The sequence below is a fragment of the Dermacentor andersoni genome, chromosome 7, assembly GCF_023375885.2.
Source record: "Dermacentor andersoni chromosome 7, qqDerAnde1_hic_scaffold, whole genome shotgun sequence".
Classification (NCBI taxonomy): Eukaryota; Metazoa; Arthropoda; class Arachnida; order Ixodida; family Ixodidae; genus Dermacentor; species Dermacentor andersoni.
In genome coordinates, this window is record NC_092820.1 from 65129499 (window position 1) to 65149758 (window position 20260).

Consider the following 20260-nt stretch of genomic DNA (forward strand, 5'->3'; position numbering starts at 1 on the left):
CCCGCCCCGTTCCGCTCTTTCTTCGAGTGACGTAATCCAGACGTGACAGCCACAGCGAACCGGTTCCTAAGCGAACCGTTACATAATACGGCTCCAGGTGTTTGCCAGGAATAATAGCATCAGGAGGCCACTTGTTCCTTAAATGTGTTTTTATACCCCTCCGCCGTGCACCTGCATATATTTCTACATATGTTTCTGCAAGTTGACATTTACAGATTACCTGCTACAAAGGTGGTCATAAAAATAAACGTCGTTGCAGCAATATCTTAAGAAAAATGCTCAATCACCCACTGTATTTCTGTAACTTATGTCTTGCAATGCGGCTTTGGCATCAGTGGTCTACAAGTCATGTATTCTGTAAGACTTGCACTCTTGGCCAGTTTGGTTGTCGCAACAGCAGGCACATACACTCTAGAGGATCTAAAGCATGTAAGCATTTATTATTTACAGAAGTATTACTCTAGGTGTACGGAAAGTTTCTCAAAACGTAATTCGTCGGTCCTGTTCAAATATCAGAAGTTGCTGACTTGGCTACGAAAACAATTGCCTGAACGATATAAACACATTTTTGCAGCAATACAATGAAGTTTTTTTTCTTATAAAAACGCCTCTATTTTGCAGACCGTGTTCAGTGCTTGCTTGTTTAGAGAGCTGTTAAGTCGCAGTGGGAACATCAAGATAACGGCAAAAAAGAAGTTTTCCCAAAGGGGGCAAAAGAAAATGACAGTTTCTGCCAAATTCAGGCTCTGAAAGGGATATCTGCATTTAGCGTTACGCTTGAGCGGCTGGTACGATGTTTTTACAATACGCGTGCAAAACATTGCGTGACGCAACACGAGTAACACCTGCCACCGCGCAATAGGAACAATGCTTTGGTAGAGACCAGGCGCCTAGGACACTCGCATTAGGACAAAAGACAACGGCGCCGTCATCGGCGTCGCGTTACCGGGCGCACTAGGTGAGACTGACAAAGAAATGTATGCATTTGTCAGCGCCCAATGAAAGAAAAAGGTAGATATGAGCTTGAAGTTTATTGTCCGCTCCAACCAGATCAGTGATGCACTGTCGTATGGTGTGTACACAACTTCTAATCGGTAGCTCCTAGGTGTCTGAGCAGCAATGCCACCCTGAAAAGCCAGCACACATTGAGACCATCGGCGCGTGCGCTATGTGGTGTAAGTGTGCGGGGGCCAAGCAGGAAGCGTGGCTTGTCGTTTCCGACGTTGGCATTTCTCGCAACTGGCCACGTAACGTAGAACGGAACGAGCGAGACAACGCCAAATGAAGTGGCACCGAACACGGTCGTACGTGCGGGATGTGCCGAGGTGTTCAGCAGTTGGTTCATCACGAATTGATGCATAACAGTGGAACAGGGAAGTTTGGCTGCTACGAGAAGCAAATTAGGTCTGTCGGGCTGGATATTAGGGCGGTTTGATGCTACACTCACGCACAAGATATTGCGGGATGCTAGAGCGCATGAGAAAACGGCCATCGGTGCCCTCTGGCGGCGCACCCCTGTTGTCGATGACGACGCCTGTGCGCATGCGCGTCGCTCCAGGACTGCCAGCGTGCATGTTTCCACGCTTCCTCCTTGCGCGCCGGCGACATACGAATGAAGCGAGGTGGTGCTCATCTTGTGATTGGCGCTGTGGCGACTTCGACGGGCAAAACTATGTGAAGCGTGAGCTCGCGCGCACCACTACGGCCGCTTTTTGTCAAGTCACGAGGCGCGGACACATAGGGCCCGGTGAAGAACGCCACGTATCATTGTTTTACTGCGCTGTGCATTTTCGTGGACAATCTTCGTTGTTTCTTTCTTTTTTACGAGCCGGGCGTTCTCCCGCAGAATGGCGTGGCAGAAAACACGCTGTATAGGAGATAATCAAGATGAAAATGAACTGCTGATTTCAGTTGTAGAAACCAAGTCTGGCCCATCGAAGCCGCCACAGCGCCAATCGCAAGAGGGGCACCTGGCGGCTACATTCGGATATCACCGGCGCGCAAGCACGAAGCATGGAAACGTGCACGTTTGCAGTCCCGGAGGGGCGCGCACGGGTGCAGACGTCCGTCTCGACAACAGGGGTGTGCCGCTAGAAGGCCTGGATGGCCGGTTCGCCACGCGATCTCCCACCCCGCAATATTTTTCGGGCGAGTATACCATCCAAGAGGACGAACATGTGTAGTGACGCGCCAATTTAAGACGATCGGTCAGCGATCGCAAGGAAGCATCCATGCGTTGCCCGTCTCGAATCGGGAGGAACTGAGACATGGAGAGGACTCATGGGGCCGGGCCGATGTCTGATGCGCCAGGTTGGTCGAGAGGGTAACGAGACAAGCAGTCGGCGTCTTGGTGCAGACCGCTAGACTTATACGCAAACTAGAAAGTAACGCCCAATGACTAAGCCGTCCCTTGGGATCTTTCAGTGAAGAAAGCCAACAGAACGCGTAGTGTTCAGTGTCGACACGGAAAGGTCGGCCATACAAGTGGGGCCGCAATTTTGCGACTGCCCAGTGGAGAGAAACGCAATTCTACTCTGCAAATAGTAGTAGCTTTCCGATTATGACAGCAGATGACTGACGTACGCAACAACGTAGTCTATGCACAGTTCTTGTTGGGCAAGGGCTCTTGCGCAGTTGTTGGGCCAAGACTACGTCGACGCCATGGGTACTGTGGACCATTCGCGCTTCTGCAGAAGCAGCAAGGTCGAAATGGCCGAAGATTGGCGAATTATTTAGAACGGCGATTAGTTGAGAGAATGCGTTAGCTTCTAGAGGACTCCAACATAACGCAACATCTTCATTGAGAATGTCGATCAGAGGGCGTGCGAGGGCCACAAAGCGTTTTGCGAAATGATGGAACTATGAGGATAGCCCCACAGAACGAAGTTGCAGCCGTGTTTAGAAGTCGGGTTAACCGTTACCTTATTCGGCGGCTCATGGCTTGTTGATACCGCCCTCATTTTTTATAGATGGTATCGACAGTGCAGATGTTTGCGTAAACAAGCAGGTTGAAAGCGTCGTCTGCAATGCCTTTTAACACGTACGCAAGTTTTTCCGACTCAGACATGCGGTCGTGAACCTTGCGGCAAAGATCCAAGACGTCCTTAATGAAGACGACGTACGCCTCTGCAGACGCCTTAGGTCGAGTCGCCAGTTCTTTTTTGGCAGCAAGCTCGTGACCAAATTCGTTGGCGAATAGGTCGCGGATCTACATCTTTAAGGTGTTTCAGCTGGTAATACTAGCGTCCTATGTCTCGAACCATACCCGTGGTGTTGCACCAAGATAGAAAAAAAAATTTATGAGCCTGAGAGTAGTGACCCACCCATAGTCTCCGGTCACACCTTCATAAAGGTTGATACACTCGTAAATGTCAACGTAAGCTTGGCCGGAGAACATGCCAGGATCCCGGGCAAAAGGCATATATGTGTATATGGGAGGCACGGGAGGTGCGGGGGACGAAGGCGATGCTCCTACACCAGCAGAAATAATCGCAGCTGCGATTGAGCAGCCGCTGCGGAGCTCCGTCGGGGTGAATGGAACAACGCTACCTCCACCAAAAATGTTGCGTAAAAGAAATACAGGATTTTATTCTGTACAGGGTATATTTACATTAAAATTCTAAGCTTTCATCAAATTGATGGATAGGTCGCATGCAAAATGACACCATTCTCCTCGTCATTCTTTATAGCAACGTGTCTTTCCTTTCGCCTGCAGTAAACGCGTAGCAATACGTTGTGTGCTAGGTTGCGTTGTGTTGTCTGGGGCTTTCAGCAGAATCCCTGTTGACACTGCATAAAATGCACTATTGCTAAGGGTGTATGAGCATACGTTTCCACATTACATGATGAACCAGCGTGTATGCGGTGCAATTGAGAGAAATATGCTAATAGCCTGATATGCCACACTATGCTTTGCATTTTTGCACGGGAAACACTTCAGCCATTTTTAACAGGCGGGGAATTGGCAAAGCAGGCGCTAAGCATTCTCCGTACGAGGGTCGACACCCATTATAGTGCAATACGGGCCCGACACGCGGTGGAGGTGGAGCAGGCGTTAAGCACTCCTCATACGTGGGACAATACCGAAGATTGTGCAATGCCGGTCCGACCCGCAGGGGAAGAGAAACAGGCGTTAAGCACTCCCCATACGTGGGCCGATGCCGGAGATAGTGCAATGTCAGGCCGACCCGCGTCGGAGGTGCAGTTCCCCATTAAATGGCCCATATACACAGCTTCGCTGGTCGTCCTTCTTCACAGAGTGAAAGGGGACTGAATTTTTTCTCATTTTTTTTCTCTCTCTCTTACCTATAGAATCACTTTACCCCTCCCCCGGTACAGGGTATCCAACTAGATGGAAATAATGTCTGGTTAAGCTCCCTGTCCTTCGTTTCGCCTTTCTCGCTCTATCTCAATAGCTGGCCCCAGGGCCTCGGCATAGTCCCAAGCACCATTCATTGCCCGGCATTTAATGCATACGAAACAACCACATGGGCACAGGGGCGTAGCCAGGGGGGGGGGCTTATGGGGCTTCAGCCCCCCCCGAAATTTTTTCCTGCTGTCCATTCACCGCCGACCAAAGCAAGCCCCGGCGCCGGAAATCATTCTGGATTTTGTCTAGAACGTCTTTTTCACGCTCAAAAAGCCATTTCACCGCGAAAATCGCCAACTCGGGCTGGATTTCGCGGCAACGCCCATGCACCGGGAGTCACATAACGCTAGCAGCCCCATCCGAGCACAAAATTTCAAGGACCTTTTGATGGCGAACGGGCTGGCGCGGCATCTCGCGGAGGCCGCAGAATCTACACTCTATCATGGAATCTACGGAGCGCGTGGATGTCAATTCCGAAACTTTATGGGTATAAAGTTCTCATAAACTTTTGATGTGAAAAGTGCATTGATATTTCAAAACATGTGCTTTAGATTTTCAACTGCGGAACTTTGTAAGTTTAATGTTCCCATAAATATTTGACGCCAAAGGTGCATTAACTTTTCCAAAGTAACACATCGGGCCATACAACGAGACAAGCCAAATCAACACACTATCCGACAAGTTGTACAAAGCCCGCAGCGAGGCCCGATGGGACGAAGCGTTGTGATGGTTCATTCCTGCCGTCATGTCACATAAAAAAATATCAACATATTTTTCACCTGCGCCAAAACATCCAGTGAAGACACTAAAGCCAGCCAAGGTAACTACGTTCTTATTTATTTTTTCTACTTTGACTTTTAATCGCGAGGACACATTGATCCCCTTCAATTTTTTGTTCTCGCTCCCCTGCCCGCGGGCTGCGAGAGCCAGCCAGAGCGCATGCGTTTTTCTCGTGTTGCCCCGACCACCACGCGGCGCACTTCGGTGCACATTCGGTTTTCTCTGGCCGAGTGCATTTTCGTCTGGCAGTTTTAGACGCTTTCTGGCTAGCAGACGAGAAAAAGAAACAATGGTCGCTCGCCGCCATCACTGTGGGGACGACGGATTGCACCGCGTTCGCTTGAGCGCAACCTCTCCAGAATGTCTTGCCTCGCCGGTGTGGGATACCGAGCAGCGTGCGCATGGTTCTTGGTGGACCAAGCGTCTCGTGTTTCCTTCGATATTCCTTTAATAGCCACATTAGTTGCCCAAAGTAGGCATTCGATTGTGACCAACATACTTTCCTTTGCGTTTTTTTTCATTATGGTGCCCCCGCCCCACAAAAGGAAAAAAAAAAGAACGCTGAGGCGCAGCGAATTGTCGCGTGGTGAAAGTTCTATTTTGTTACTTATTTTGCGGAAAGTAATGGGCCATGGGACGATTCAGCTGCGGATACTCTTATTATATTATTGCAATAGCAATTATATGGAAACTCTAGGCGCATTCCTGCCGTCGCCGTGGCCCTCATGTTCCGCATAAATTCTAACGGCGATAACATCGTGACCGTGCACCGCATGCTGTATGTGCGAGTGAAAGCATGGGGGGGGGGGGGATGGGTGAGCCGACGATGGTGGCTCAGTCTTGCGTGCGCAAGGGAGAAAAGTGAGGAGCAAGCGCGCCGCCTTCGGTCGCGCACAATACATCGGGGGGAGTGGATGGAATGGGGGCGGGATCTAGGATTCTGTGAATCTGTGATTGCGTAACATGTTTATTTGCCTTGTTTGACCCATTATATAGCGTGACTCTTTCTTAGATACGTAGATTTATTGGAGACTTATACGTATGTTTTGTGTATACGTGCAGTGAACTATGTTTCCAGTGGCACTTTTTTCCCGTTATCAAGCTGTGTCTTCGCATTTGTATATTCCATTGTGTCTTCGCATTTCTAATGTACGAGGGCAATCAAATGAAAGTGAGCCTACCCACCCCGCGCAATTATGGTTCTGTTCATTATCTGCAAGGCCTGCGCGTAGCACACAGAAATCTGTGATTTAACAAAAGTGACACGCAGGTTTGAGGATAAATGTTCTTTAACGCTCTCATACACTGGGATGAACATGGTTGCGTGACGTAATGGACGCTCCAGAAGTGGAGCAGCGTAGTGCCGCGAGGTTTCTGACAGCTGAAGGTGTTTCCCAAAAAGAAATTAAGTCACCGTATGGCTGCCGTGTACGTCGAACATTGCATTTCATTGGCCACTGTGAAGCGTTAGAACAAACCGTTCAAAGAAGGACGTGAAAGTTGCAAAGACGATCCCAGACCGGGCCAAAGCCATCGTGCAATCACACCTAACAAAATTGCAAAGGTTGATGAGCTGATGACACAAGAACGGAGGATAAGCATCGATGAACTGCCAGAGCGTGTGAACATCGCTCACGGTTCGGTTCACCGTCACCGTTTACGCCGTAATTCATGAACATTTCGGCTATCGGCTCTTGTATGCGCAATGGATGCCCAAGATTTTGGACCACCGCCAGAATACGGAGATGTTCGGCGCTGCCTTCACTCATCTGATCCGGTACGACAATAAGGGTGACGATTTCTTGTCTGCAATTGTGATCGGAGACGAACCATCATGCCACTACTACGAGCCTGAATCACGACAGCAAATCTTATAATGGAAACATTTCAATTCACCACCCCAAAAGAAAGCAAAGGCCGTCATTTCCACCGGACAGGTATTGTTGACTTTTATTTTTCGATTGTCAGGGGCCATTACTGATAGAATTTGCTAAATCTTGAGAGACTATCAATTGTTTCCGATATTGCTAAACACCGGATCGGCTGCGTGTCGCAATCAAGAACAAACTACGTGACAAATTGACGAATGGGGTCATCTTGTTCCACGACAATACTGTCCCTACGTCGCTGATAGAAACACGAAGTTTACAAATTAATAGCTCTGCATCAAGAACAGATATCCCGCTTCTGTAAACAGCATTCGTAGCACCATTAAAAGCGGAGAAATTCGCTATGTCTATTTGTATCTTACGTGAATTGGTTTTGTTATGTACAAGGGTCCTGCAAAAGCCGTATTTCCATAAGAGTTCATTTTTTTAGACTCATGTGTAACATATCAACTTTGTCCGCTATAGATGTCCTGTTATGTGCAAATCACAGAATTGTGATATCAATTTTCATTGCTGATATACAGAGTTGTAAACTGCATTGTTTCGTTTCCTGAAAATTTTCGATTTTGCCACTTTTCAATAAAATATTGACTACCTAAATCGAAAATTCGAAACAAACAGTCACTAGAATTTAGGTTTTTCTTTTAAATGCAACAAACCTCATCAAATTTGGTGCAGTGGTTGCCGAGAAAAACCAATTCTCCTTCTACATGTATTTAGATAAGCGCATCGGACCTAATGTTTCTTCTTAGGAGGAGGCCGAGCTGCAACGTTAGCCCCCCCCGAACGAAATTTCTGGCTACGCCACTGCATGGGCACCTACAGCGGCAAGCCACGCGATTGGCGGCACCATATGAACATTCGCTCTAAGAAAGACAGAGGCCGATGCCTACACCAAACTACTTAATTGCCATTGCTTCTAATGGAGATATCATTATGGAAGCATTGATATGTCTGCGTTTGTGTATGCGTAGCGAGAACAGAAGTTTCGTGTGGTTGGGCACCTACAGTATTCTTGTGTAGTGCACCCTTACTTGTTTCATATTAAAACTGTTTTCTAGTCACGTCTGTTTAGTGTCCGCCCTCTCTCTGAAGGGCTTGACATTTCATACATTTCATGATATTTCCCTAGCCTGCCAAGTTTTACTGTCCTCGTGACGTAATAATGCGAACAGCATTCTTTGCCTACTTCAGCCGTTTTGAGCCTGTGTTTATGTATGTATGTATGTATGTATGTATGTATGTATGTATGTATGTATGTATGTATGTATGTATGTATGTATGTATGTATGTATGTATGTATGCATGCATGTATGTATGTATGTATGTATGTATGGATGGATGTATGTATCCGCTTACGCTGGTCGAATGTCCCAAGCACTAGGTATGTCTTCTTCCTCGTGATGTCACCGTGGGCGTCCCTCTGTCGATATTCCAGCTTATCAATATCTTACTCATGTCATGTAGTCGTCGCCACGCCATCTACCCCATGCTAGTGACCTAAGTTTTCTGATAGCTTGGGCCGATAGGTGTAGGCTCGTGGTCGTGGTGCCGTTGTGGTCGTAAAATCGCCGTTATTATAGGTTTGTCTTCCGACACTCGACATGTCGCCGTCGTACAGTCTTCATGCATTGCCTGTCACACCGCACTAGTGATGCAGTCGTGGCCTTTCAATCGTAGTCAATCCAGATTGATGATGTCACTCTCGTCTTGCTGTCATCGTCAGACCTTCTACTCCGACCCAATGGTCCAAGTCATGATGCCATTGTGGTCATTCCGTCGTCGTGATTTCAGCTTTGTCATCGGACTTTCGGCGTGCTGTAGGCATCATGCTATCATGATCACAGAGTGGTCGTCATGCTGTCGTCGTCACGATGTCGTCTTATCATCGTCATACTTCTGTAACGTGATCTCATTGCAGTCATGTGGTCGCTGTCGCACCGCATTCGTTATTACGCTGACGTCAATCTTTCTTTATTATATTCAAATCACATTGTTGTCATTGAATCGTGATTATGCCGCCATTGTCATGCCGTCATCGTCAGACAGTCGCGATGACGCCTGCATTGCCAGACCATCATCCTAATGCCGTCGTAGTCGTCTATAATATAGACTGCTGCGTTGTTACCGGACCGTTCTAATGCCGTCATTATCACGCCATCGTCGTCACATAGGTTTTGTGATAGAGTTATCGTCACGCAATTGTCAGCATACAGATTTCATCATCCCTTTATCCTCATGTTTTCCTGCCATCGTCGTCACTACATTGTTGCTATGCATTCGTTGTTATACGGTCGTCGGGATGCAATCGCAGTCGTACTCTGGTCCTCATTGTAGCTGCGCCATGCGATTCTTGTCATACCGTCGTCGTCATACCGTTGCTATCATGCCATCACCATCACGCGGTCGTTTGTCCGTTTTCATCACTTCAGTATTGTCATGCCATTGTCGCCGTGCCGTCATCGTCACACACTGTTCGTCACTCAATGACGTCACTACTTGTTCATTATTGTATTCTAATCGTACAGTCGACATAGAATCGTGCTTATGCCACCGTTCTGATGCCACTGTTGTAAGTACCTTTTCGTCACAGACTAAACCTTCCTCCATTGTCATTCTGTGTTGGTCGTGCCACCGACGTTATTCCAACTTATCAATCTGGTTGTCATCTTACCATAGTCGTCATATAGTCAACGCCACCTGACTGCCCTCATGTCATCCTCGTCACCTATCGATATCTGATCATCGTCACGTCGTAGTTACACGCCTTTGTCCTTCGATCAATATCATTCTTTCTAATTCATTCCATCATCATCACGTCGGCATCATACAGTTGTTCTCATGCCTCCACAATTAAGGGCAACTTTAAGAAGCGAGTACCATAAAAAGGGGGATGATTTCGGATTATGTGGCGTACAGTGGAAGCACCTCTAAAGTCTATAATTACAACTACACGTGTTCACTAAACGTGGCTTCAGCAATATGACCTGTCGCTGCATTGCTTGATTATCACTCGCATTACCGTTGACAGTCACCGTGAGATGAGTTGTTTGTGCCGTAATTTGCAGGCGATCAGGAGATGGACTGCATGCTTCTAACCTTTGTAACATATTCATGTATTGGGGGTTGAAGCATTTGCACTCTTCGACGAAGAAAGCAAGTTCGCTCGACTGGAACCAGAAGAACTTGATAGAAAACGCAGAGCTGATCTTGTCAAAAGGCGTGAAGATTATTCAATTTAATAGGCACTTCATTAGCCTGAGCATCGATTGAAACATGCCAGACAGTCAACATGATGGGGAGAGCGTGTCAGTGTCGCCCGACACAGTCTCGGAAAGCTACGAAAATCCGTCTGAAGAACCTAACGGTAACATTTAAAGGAAAACGAAAGCACCTGGATGCGCCTCTGTATTTCATTGTAAGCATAGTCCACGGGCAAGGGTGGGACTGCAGTGAATTGGCAACAGCCCTTAACCTTCCGTTGGCGAGGCGTTCAGCGTTTTCGCGTTAAGCACTACATTTGAGGCCTTGAATTATCATGTCAAGGGTGTTTTTCTCGCGAGGTTCTATCAAGCAGTGAATCGTTGCCGTGAGATGTTGCAAAATTGCTCGCCGCATGGTGCGCTGTGTGAAAATAAGCTCGTGTGGAGCCTTTGAAAATTACTTTGATTATTGTCTAATGTCCAGAGAACCAGAAAGTTAGTTTCGAGCCAGAACAATTAACCGTTTAAACAGTTATTAAATTATAATTACCACAATTAATAATTACAAACAATTAATTCGTTGTCAGGTGGCGGTTTTGACACGTACAACTCAAGAGTACATTTTTCCTTCAAAAGACAGTGCCTACGGTTGCTAGTAAAATGAGCAATCTCGTCAAGCACAATTTCGAGGTACCTGTTTGTTCCATCTGCCCGGAAAGTCTATTCTTCGAGGCAATGGTAGAGTTCATGTTACTGAAGTCCTGTTTCAGAATAGGCGTCCGTAAGAAAAAAATACACATTCATGTCAGTTTTGCGAACAGTCTAGGTGCACCACCCACCATCGTCTGGATAACAGCCTCCTCGATATGAGTGGTATGGGTGGTGAAGTATTCTGAAGAAACTTGTGTACTAAACAGCCTTTCACCTTTACTTCGGTAAGTTCATTGAACCTTGCCCACCGCACATGAGTCATTGATAGCATTTTCATGCGTGCTGTACCTAGTAATGTAATTGAAGTTCTTAGCAATGCATAGCACTTAGTACTGTAATTAATGGGGAATGATTACTCTAGTGCCCCACCTTGTACACTCTGAATCTACAACGTGCTTACGCGAACAAAATGTGGTGCTATGTCATCTTCTCTGAGTCTTGAAAGTAGCCACTCAAAGTAAGAAAAAAAAAACGACAAGGCGCGCGAATTCTGTTTCTCCACGAATTTTATTTGCAAGTTCGACTGCTTCTACAGCGAGAATTAAATCAATAACTCTACTTTGTCACTATTGTATGCACTTTCGAGAGCGAAAATGAAACAATTAATGAGTTAAAGAAAAATTTTAAACATATGAAAAGGAAATTCTGCAGGCGAGGTGCCTAGATTAGGTGAATTGTTCCGCTCCTTAACAGGTAGAGCATCAAGCTGTCATATATAATTTTGCCGTGCTCAGGGGTTTCTCTTGGAAGGATACAGTCGTTTAGTGTAATGGCTGAGCTCTGTAGCACAGCAAGACAGATTCTTGTCAGTTGCGATAGGCCAAGACATATACATGGTGAGCTGTGGCTTGCTCGCCTGTCTCGCAAGTTCCACAGGTTTGGTGAAGCGACTCGTCAGGGTACTGGGCTCTGAACGCAGGTGTGACTGTCGTGCCGGCACGCAGACGGCGAAGTGCCACGCATTCTCGGCATGGCATCATATGAGGAAGGGCATCGTGGCCTTCAGGCTGAAGAGCCTCTAGAGCAAACTGTCTATGCTGTCGGAGCTACGGGTGACCATGGACAGCATCTACATCTTCTGCCGATCTGTCCACAATGGAAGTGCCGCAAGGATAATGGGGGGTGGTGTAAATTTGATCCCCTAATGAGCGCATCCGATCGCTCATTCCCTCCTGCGCCTTTACGAATCGGTCGCTTCGCCGTGGATAGAATTAGCCAAAGGGCGTACGTCACCCTTTCTCAGTTCGCGTACGGCGTCTTGCCAATCCATGTATCAGTGAAAAGGGCTGCAATGCTCATGGCGACCATTTCTGACTTCTTGGGCCATCTGTAGCATAGCTTGTAGCTCGGCACCGATTCTACTTATATGGCGTGCTATGAGAAGTTGTGGTGTTGCTACCGTCGCTCTTCGTCCAGCCAGTGCTGGCATGATTCTTTGAAACAGCAGCATACATGTAAATGCATTGAGATGTGTTATCGTTAAGCATAGCTCTGCGGTGACATTAACGCCTCCGACTTTGTTATTTTTATACCAAGTTGGCTGTGGGGCTTAACAATTGCAGTCATCATGAGCAGTCATTGTGCCGAAGGTGTTGAACGAAGAGGAGCTTGTGGATTCCGACAGACCTGGCCTAGTATTCTTCTTCCTCAAGACGTAGAAGCGAGCCGCTGCACCTGGGCACGTCCTGCGACCTCCCCTAGTTCTTCAAGCGTGTTTGTGCCTCCGAATAAAGCGTGTCTTAGGACTAAGCTTCGGCAAACCATACGCTATACATATACTTTCATGATGAGTTGCTTCGAGACAACGACGAATCATTACCGTGGTTCGCGTGAAACGGAATCTGTACGGAATCGTCGACATAATGAGATTTTTTGTCATTATAACTAAGGTGCCTCCTCTGAGACCCCCTTACTACTCGTGATCTTTCGTAGGAGCCCTTGTGTTGCTCAGACGCAGCTCTGTGTCTGCTGAAGGCACGCAGTCTCGTTGTCTGTGTCTGATGTATTGAGCCCTTAGCTTCTGTGGAGGTACAGGAGGTATTCAGAGACCTGGATTGGGAAGAATTGGGGATAAGTGTTAATGGACAATGGCTTAGTAACTTACGATTCGCTGATGATATTGCCTTGCTAGTAACTCAAGGGACCAATTGCAATGCATGCTCACTGACCTGGAGCGCCACAGCAGAAGGGTGGGTCTAAAAATTAGTCTCCAAAAAACTAAAGTAATGTTTAACAGTCTCGGAAGTCAACAGCAGTTTACGATAGGTAGCGAGGCATTGGAAGTGGTAAGGGAATACATCTACTTAGGGCAGGTAGTGACCGCGGATCCGGACCATGAGACTGAAATAATCAGGAGAATAAGAATGGCTGGCGTGCGTTTGGCAGGCATTCTCAGATTATGAACAGCACGTTGCCATTATCCCTCAAGAGGAAAGCGTGTAACAGCTGTGTCTTACCAGTACTCACGTGCCGGGCAGAAACCTGAAGGGTTCCGAAAAGTATTCTACTTAAATTGAGGAAGACGCAACGAGCTATGGAAAGAATGATGGGTGTAACGTTAAGGGGGGGGGGGGATAAGAAGAGAGCAGACTGCGTGAGGGAACAAACGCGAGTTAATGACATCTTAGTTGAAATCAAGAAAAAGAAATGGGCATGGGCAGGACCTGTGATGAGGAGGGAAGATAACCGATGGTCATTAAGGGTGACGGACTGGATTCCAAGAGAAGGAAAGCGTAGCAGGGGGCGGCAGAAAGTTATGTGAGCGGATGACATTAGGAAGTTTGCAGGGACAACATGGCAATATTTAGTCCACGACCAGGGTAGTTGGAGAAGTATGGGAGAGGCATTTTCCCTGCTGTGGGCGTAGCCAGGCGCATGATCACGATGATGACGGCTTCTGTGGTATTGTAATCTTTAGATCGGTATTCCTTGAATTTCCCGCACATTCAATATGGCTGCTAATTCTTCCCTCATCTTCTTCGGACCAAGCACAATATACTGAGATTTTCAAGGAGAAGGAGAGAGCCTGAGTGTTGAAAGATGAGACTGAGTGAGTAACTACTTTATTAATCCAAAGGGTGAGGGGTAAGGCAGGCTAAGCTAGGTAGGCTGGCAGGCGGTTCTTGTAGATGACGTCTTCAGCTCGTGCCAGGACCCGTGTCTAGAGCATCTTGGATGGCATCTTGCTGTACAGCATGTGGCCCTCGCGTGGGTCATCCTGTGATTTTGTCTGGATATATAGAGTTTGCAACCTATATTTTCAAGAATATATGGCTACGTAAAACAAAACACCGGAGAACACTGTGCCTTGCGGAACGGTATGTGTGATGGAATGAAGAGGAGAGAATAGATCTCCTATCTTCACTGGAAGCGTGCGGTTTGTCAATAGTGATAAGATGTATGTCGCTATGCGACCTGCGGGTCCTACTGCGTGCATTTCTTGCAACATAGCACCTACTACTAGGTCTTAAAATGCCTTGTGTATATCAACGGTGGCTAGTATGTGGGGTCTTTGCAAGCAGTCGGAGCTGAGATGTTCTGCATAATAAAGAGGCTATCTTGCGCCGACCAGCTAACACGGAAGCCTGTTTGTGTATGATGAAGTTTTCGTTCAACTTCGAGGAACCACTGAAACTTTATTCCACCGTTTTTATTTCATAATCTTGCCCACATGTGACATTGCAATGCATCACTAGGGAATCGTTCCACTTTTGCTGTACAATTCCGGCTTCTCATACACCATTCAAAAGGTCGAGAAGGTCTGTCATTGCTTCATCTGGGAGAATGTGGTTTGTCGTATATGTCAAACCGTGAGGTCGAGGTGCAGCTCTGCCATTCAGTTTCATGAGTGCTTACGGAGCTAGGCAGTAGTGAACGGATGATCAAGCATATGTGTTCCATCGGTAATCTGCTGGACCTCGACAGTTGATCTATTGGCTGTTGTAGTCGGAACGACGAGAGCGGAAACTGGGTAACTAGTTGAGCAGCGAAATCTTGCACTTATAGTCCCTGTTTGAGGGCAATGCTCTGCGCGGGTTGTTTTGTATGCGCGAGATAATAAAGTTCTATGCTAGGCACCATCAAAGGAAAGGGTTAGTACGATGATTTAGTCCACTTTATCTACGATGCCATCGCGAACGGCTAAGCTCCTTCAGTACCGTCGGGCCTATGCACGATTATGAATGATGCAAAATTCAAATTTTTTAAAGCGCCGTTTCATTTGCTCTTGTGCCGTAAGTCATGAAGTTGAGATTCAGCATGTACAATTCCGGGGCCGGGCCTTTGTCACCAACCTACAAGTTGTCTTTGTAGCCCTCTGCTTTGCTATATTTAGTTTCTCCATGAAAGAACCCATGTCATCCACGTACACCTTGTGGAAGCGGACTCATTTTCACGTGTATGTCGTTCCATTCTTTCTCTAGGTTCGACTGATATTGTCTATGCTAAGGAGAATCGCATGGTGGTATTATCCGTATCTGTTCCATTGGCATTGCCAGCGTAAGCGCAAGTGTTGCGACGTGCCCGTGAAATCTTGTGTGCTAGCTTGCTGCTGTCCATTTAGTGCTTGCGAAATGTAGACGCCACGGACATCGGAGATGTTGAAGTGGCTTTTCTCCAATGCAAATATAAGTGCTCGGTGACATACTGTGTCTATTCTTTAGCGCCAATGGTTATGTGGCGCATTGAAATCACGAGCTATAATGATAGGCCCGGCGGGATATCTCTGTTTTAGATTCGACACTGAACTCATGACACCCTACTTCTCCGGGTTGGAAGACAGGTCGTATATAAACTGAAGCAACTGCAAGTCTGAAATTTGCGAATGTCGCAGCAACTAGAACACTCTAGCGGTGAGCTGTCTGCGCAAATCTTGAGTGTCGGTCTGAGCTTACGGAATGCGCTTGTCGAAAAACACGCTAGCTAAGCATCTAGCAGTGATGTTTGAGCCCACGTGGTGGCCCTTCAGCTTGCGTGGTATACTAGGTTCAAAGTATTTGTTATAGCCAGACAACTGCAATGTTAGTCGGGCGTCCATTTCTTAAAGGAGGATCACGGAAATTTGGTTGCCTTTTAGACGTAAGAAGAGTTCTGTATGTGTGAGACTTGAACTGTAAGAACCCATTTCTTACAGTTGCACTGCAACAAATGCATTGGGTAATGAGTGGTATCAGCGGACAAATTCACGTTGAAGCTTGGACTCTGGCTGGAGATAACGTACCGGGGAGCCGCTAACCTTGCTTCACCTCCTGTTTCCTTGAGAGTGGTAGCAGTAAGCATGCCGGGTTGGGTCTGTGTCTTCAGCACTATAATACGAGATGCCAGTTTGCCAATCGTATGCTGCATAGTCATAGGCATAGTCATAGGCTTTTTGGAGCTCTTTACAGTGTGCCTGTGCATCAAGACAGTCCTCTGGTAATTTCCGTAGATCTGTCTCGTCTGTGTTTCTTGGTTCTGCTACTTTCGATTTAAAAGATAAGTAAACGCGCATCTAAGGTTAGTTTTGCTAATTGACTGGCAGCGTGCGAGTGACGGCTGCGTAGCTTGCTTGCGGCAGATGAGAAGTTCGCGCTTGTAGTGTGGGCAGCTTTGATCACCCATAACACCTTTGCCTCGACAATGTAGACATCGTCACGTCATAGTGCTGCAGATTCCGTCTGCATTGTATGTTCCTTCGAACCTACCACGTCGTGCTTCATGCGGGTAAATGTTCGCTTTGTGACCACTCCTTTGACAGTGCGAAAACAAGATTGGCATTGTCCGAAAAGCTTCCACATGATGCGCAATATACTCCATGCGCACGTGACGTGGGAGCTTATTTCCCCCAAACACAAGAAAAGGCTGCTTTGTTTTACCAAGCCGTTGGTCATTCAAAATTTGTGACCCGTCTTTCAGGGGGCGAATTTTATCTCGAATATCTTCGCCGGTAACTTCTCTGCTTTTATACATAAACACACATGTATATATATATATATATATATATATATATATATAATGTGTGGAGCTTTTGGTCGCGTCCCTCCCTGTCACGAGGTAAGATTGCATTGGAATAGGGCCGAGTTTCTCTATCTTCACAAATGATTTCGTTGCTACGCTTGCAGGAATGCCCATTGGAATGCTGTTTGCGAATGGTGGCCGGTATTTCGCTATGGAGGCGTTCTTTGAGCTAGGCGTTCTGCACGGTGTCTGGTATCACCAGAACAGACGCTACGTACTTGGGTCTGATTATTACGGTGGTGGTGTGCTTGAAAACCTCATTAGGGTAAAGGTTCGATATTAGCATGGCTTTCATGACCTGCGCACGTCTATTCTTTTCACTGCGCGTTTGACCTGCAATCTCAACATATTGATCCAAATCTGAGGCGCACTGCAGCGCGTCCTTTGCAAGGCCATGCTTCCATTGTCGATTGCGTACGTATTTACCAGCGTGCCGCAGTCGCTTGGCTTTTTCCTTGCCTCCGCGTTTACTGTTTCATGTCCCGATCGACAGAGTCATTAGGGTCATCATCGAGAACAGAAAATTTTTCTGCTTGCGTTCGCAGTCAAGTCATTTCGATAGCTTAAGCCCAGGAACGCGGCGGCGGTAGCTGGGGCTGCTGCATCGTTCATCTAGCGTCAGGGATTTTATGCCCATGAGAGCAATGCCTGTCACATCATTGATGATGATATCCAGGGCGCCTGGTCGATTTTCCATGCACCTTGGGTAACATCGTTAGGCCCCTCTTGACTAATACTAAGAACTCAGCGCTCAGGGGAACCTCCGAAAGAACCATCGGACGACATACAGGGCGCTAATCAAAACTTCAGGTAATTATATCACAAAATATTATGACAATCACGTTTATTTTGTGATATCTTCTCGGATATAGTCAGCACGAGCATGTATACATAGATAGTAGTGTTTGTCCTATATTTCCCTGCGTCTGCGAAATTCCCCGAGGGTGAGTTTGTTGAGGACCTAATTTGATTCCAACTGGTTAAAGGTAGGGCCATTCAGCCTCAATTTTATTTCGGAAATATTTAAAGTCGGTGGGAGAAAGTAAGGCAAGTAGGGCGCTTGCGAAAGCACCGTGAGGTTTTTGAAGTGAGGAGTTGCCGAAGAATCAGTGATGGGGTAGCTGGCGCGTTGTATTTGTACACAAGCCAAATGTTCATCCACCTGTATGGAAGATTACGCCGACTACTCCTTAGGCACTTCAAAACTGCAAAATAAAAATACAAGAGGCAGCCTCCTGCGTAGAGGACTACTTCGGAGCAAGAGGGCTAGCGTGTTCCACTGTGAAGTCCGAGATCTCAGAGTTTGGAGAGGAAAGCAAAACCGCACAGTCCCCACTAGCGACGAGTTACAGCTCAACGTCTACCTCGAGGGGAAGCCGATACCGGAAAAGACGCTGATCAGAATCCTGCGGATGTGGACACAGTCAAACCAACGCTGCATCCACACCCTCGCTTTACTCAAGGCATCCAACCTACAAATGACCCGCACGATCATGCGCATCTCACACAGACGCCACGGCATGCGAGAGGAGGACACATTTAAGCTAGTCAGAAGCCTGGGTGGTCAGTCGAGCGGCATACAGCTTCCCCTACTACAATCTCATCAAGAGTGAGGTATAACAGGCGGACGCAATTCTACGCAAAGCCTACAAAACCGCACTCCACCTTCCCCACAAAACCTCAACCGAAAAGCTCGTCGCCTTAGGACTACACAATACTTTCGAGGAATCTGGAGAGGCGTAACTAGTCTCCCAACTGCGCAGACTACAAGATACCCTATCTGCCAGGAAGCTCCTGAAGAAACTACGCTGCGCCGATCAACTTCAAGAGATACAAAGGAGCGAATCCATTCCGGACGAGTATCGCAACTCACTAAAACTAGCACCCCTACCCGGGAACATGGATCCCAACCTACACAAAGCACGCAGAGAGGCGAGGGCAGAATGCATACAAAAGACACTAGTACCCCAAGGAACGACGGTATACGTGGACGCAGCCACATACGCAAAAGCATCTGGGCAGAGCAACAGCAACGCGGTACCAACGGTGATTGTTTCGAACCTACGCGAGATCACCAGCGCATCAATACAAGACTCTACGATAGTCGAGGCTGAAGAAGTGGCCGTCGCTCTAGCGGCAGCGGAGGGATATCAACCTAAACGGTCCGTAACAATCCTCACAGACTCACGAACGGCGTGCCGCAGCTACCTACGCGGCAGAATAGGGCACGAAGCGCTCCTCATACTCCGCTCCGGGGACCACATAACACAACGACAACCAAACGAACAACCAATTAGGCATAAGATTAGGACGACGAGACACGCGGAAGTGGCACGAAACCAAGAGCCGGACAGGATAGCACGAGGGTACATTTATTACCCAGCATCTAACCTAGGGGACCTGGAGGGGACCGAACCTGTACCCCAAGACTATTCGGCGATACTAAATTACTACAAGGGCTGCAGAAAGCGGTATCCACCACCGCACAACCCCCTTAGCAGAGAGGACTCGGTCGCATGGAGGCAGCAACAAACGGGCTCGTAACCGAACCTAAACGTACTGAGCAAAAGATATCCCATACAATACAATGACAAATTTCCTTGGTGCCAGGAAACACCCGCGCCGTATCACATAACGTCGTCAGGCCAGAAGGTAGACGTGGTACCCGTTATACCAAAGGCGAGTGCGGAGCAATGGGAGGGAGTGCTCTCCAGCGATCGCCGGGTCGACCAAGAAGGTCTGATTCGGCGAGCACAACTGGCAGCAGCATCCAGCGGTGCCCTGGACTAAGGGCAACGGACTGTTTTGCAAAAAGATGCAGGAAGCCATCTGAAGACTGCAGACCCGACTGCAGAAGACCAGCGAAGCTAGAGCTAAATAAAGTTTTTTCACTCACTCACTCGATATTTGCGGTTTGTCCAGCAAGTAGGACTTGTTTGTGCATAATCCAGTGAACATCCAAGAAGACAATCAACATGGAGCTACGGTGAATTGCAGGCTTCCACTGCAATGACTGCTGCTTCGTTTAAACTTCATAACCGTAATCCAGTACCAGTCACATTATTGAAGACGAGAATGGGTTGTTTCGGTGTTGTTACCGCAGTTCTGTTCTAAGCAAAACACGATGGAAGTTCTGTTCTTAGCTGAGCAGTCTTGGCACAAATATGTCAGAAATAAGTCTCAAGTCCAAACGTCCGACAAAACTGCAGGACGCTGAAGCATCGCCTTTCACAGCGCAACGTGATAGCATTCAAAGATCCCCAACTGCTTCTCACGCTGACCTCCAAGTGCTGCTCATGTAACCGTGATGTTTA

The 20260-nt window shown here is 47.4% G+C and overlaps 1 long non-coding RNA gene across 1 annotated transcript in view; it reads left to right on the forward strand.

The window, feature by feature from the left end:
* Nucleotides 1–305: 305 nt before the first annotated feature.
* Nucleotides 306–20260, forward strand: part of LOC126534374 (uncharacterized) — a 62993-nt gene continuing 43038 nt past the window's right edge. The window contains exon 1 of the long non-coding RNA XR_011895427.1: nt 306–429. This is a non-coding gene — a long non-coding RNA (uncharacterized lncRNA). The remainder of the gene's footprint in view (nt 430–20260) is intronic.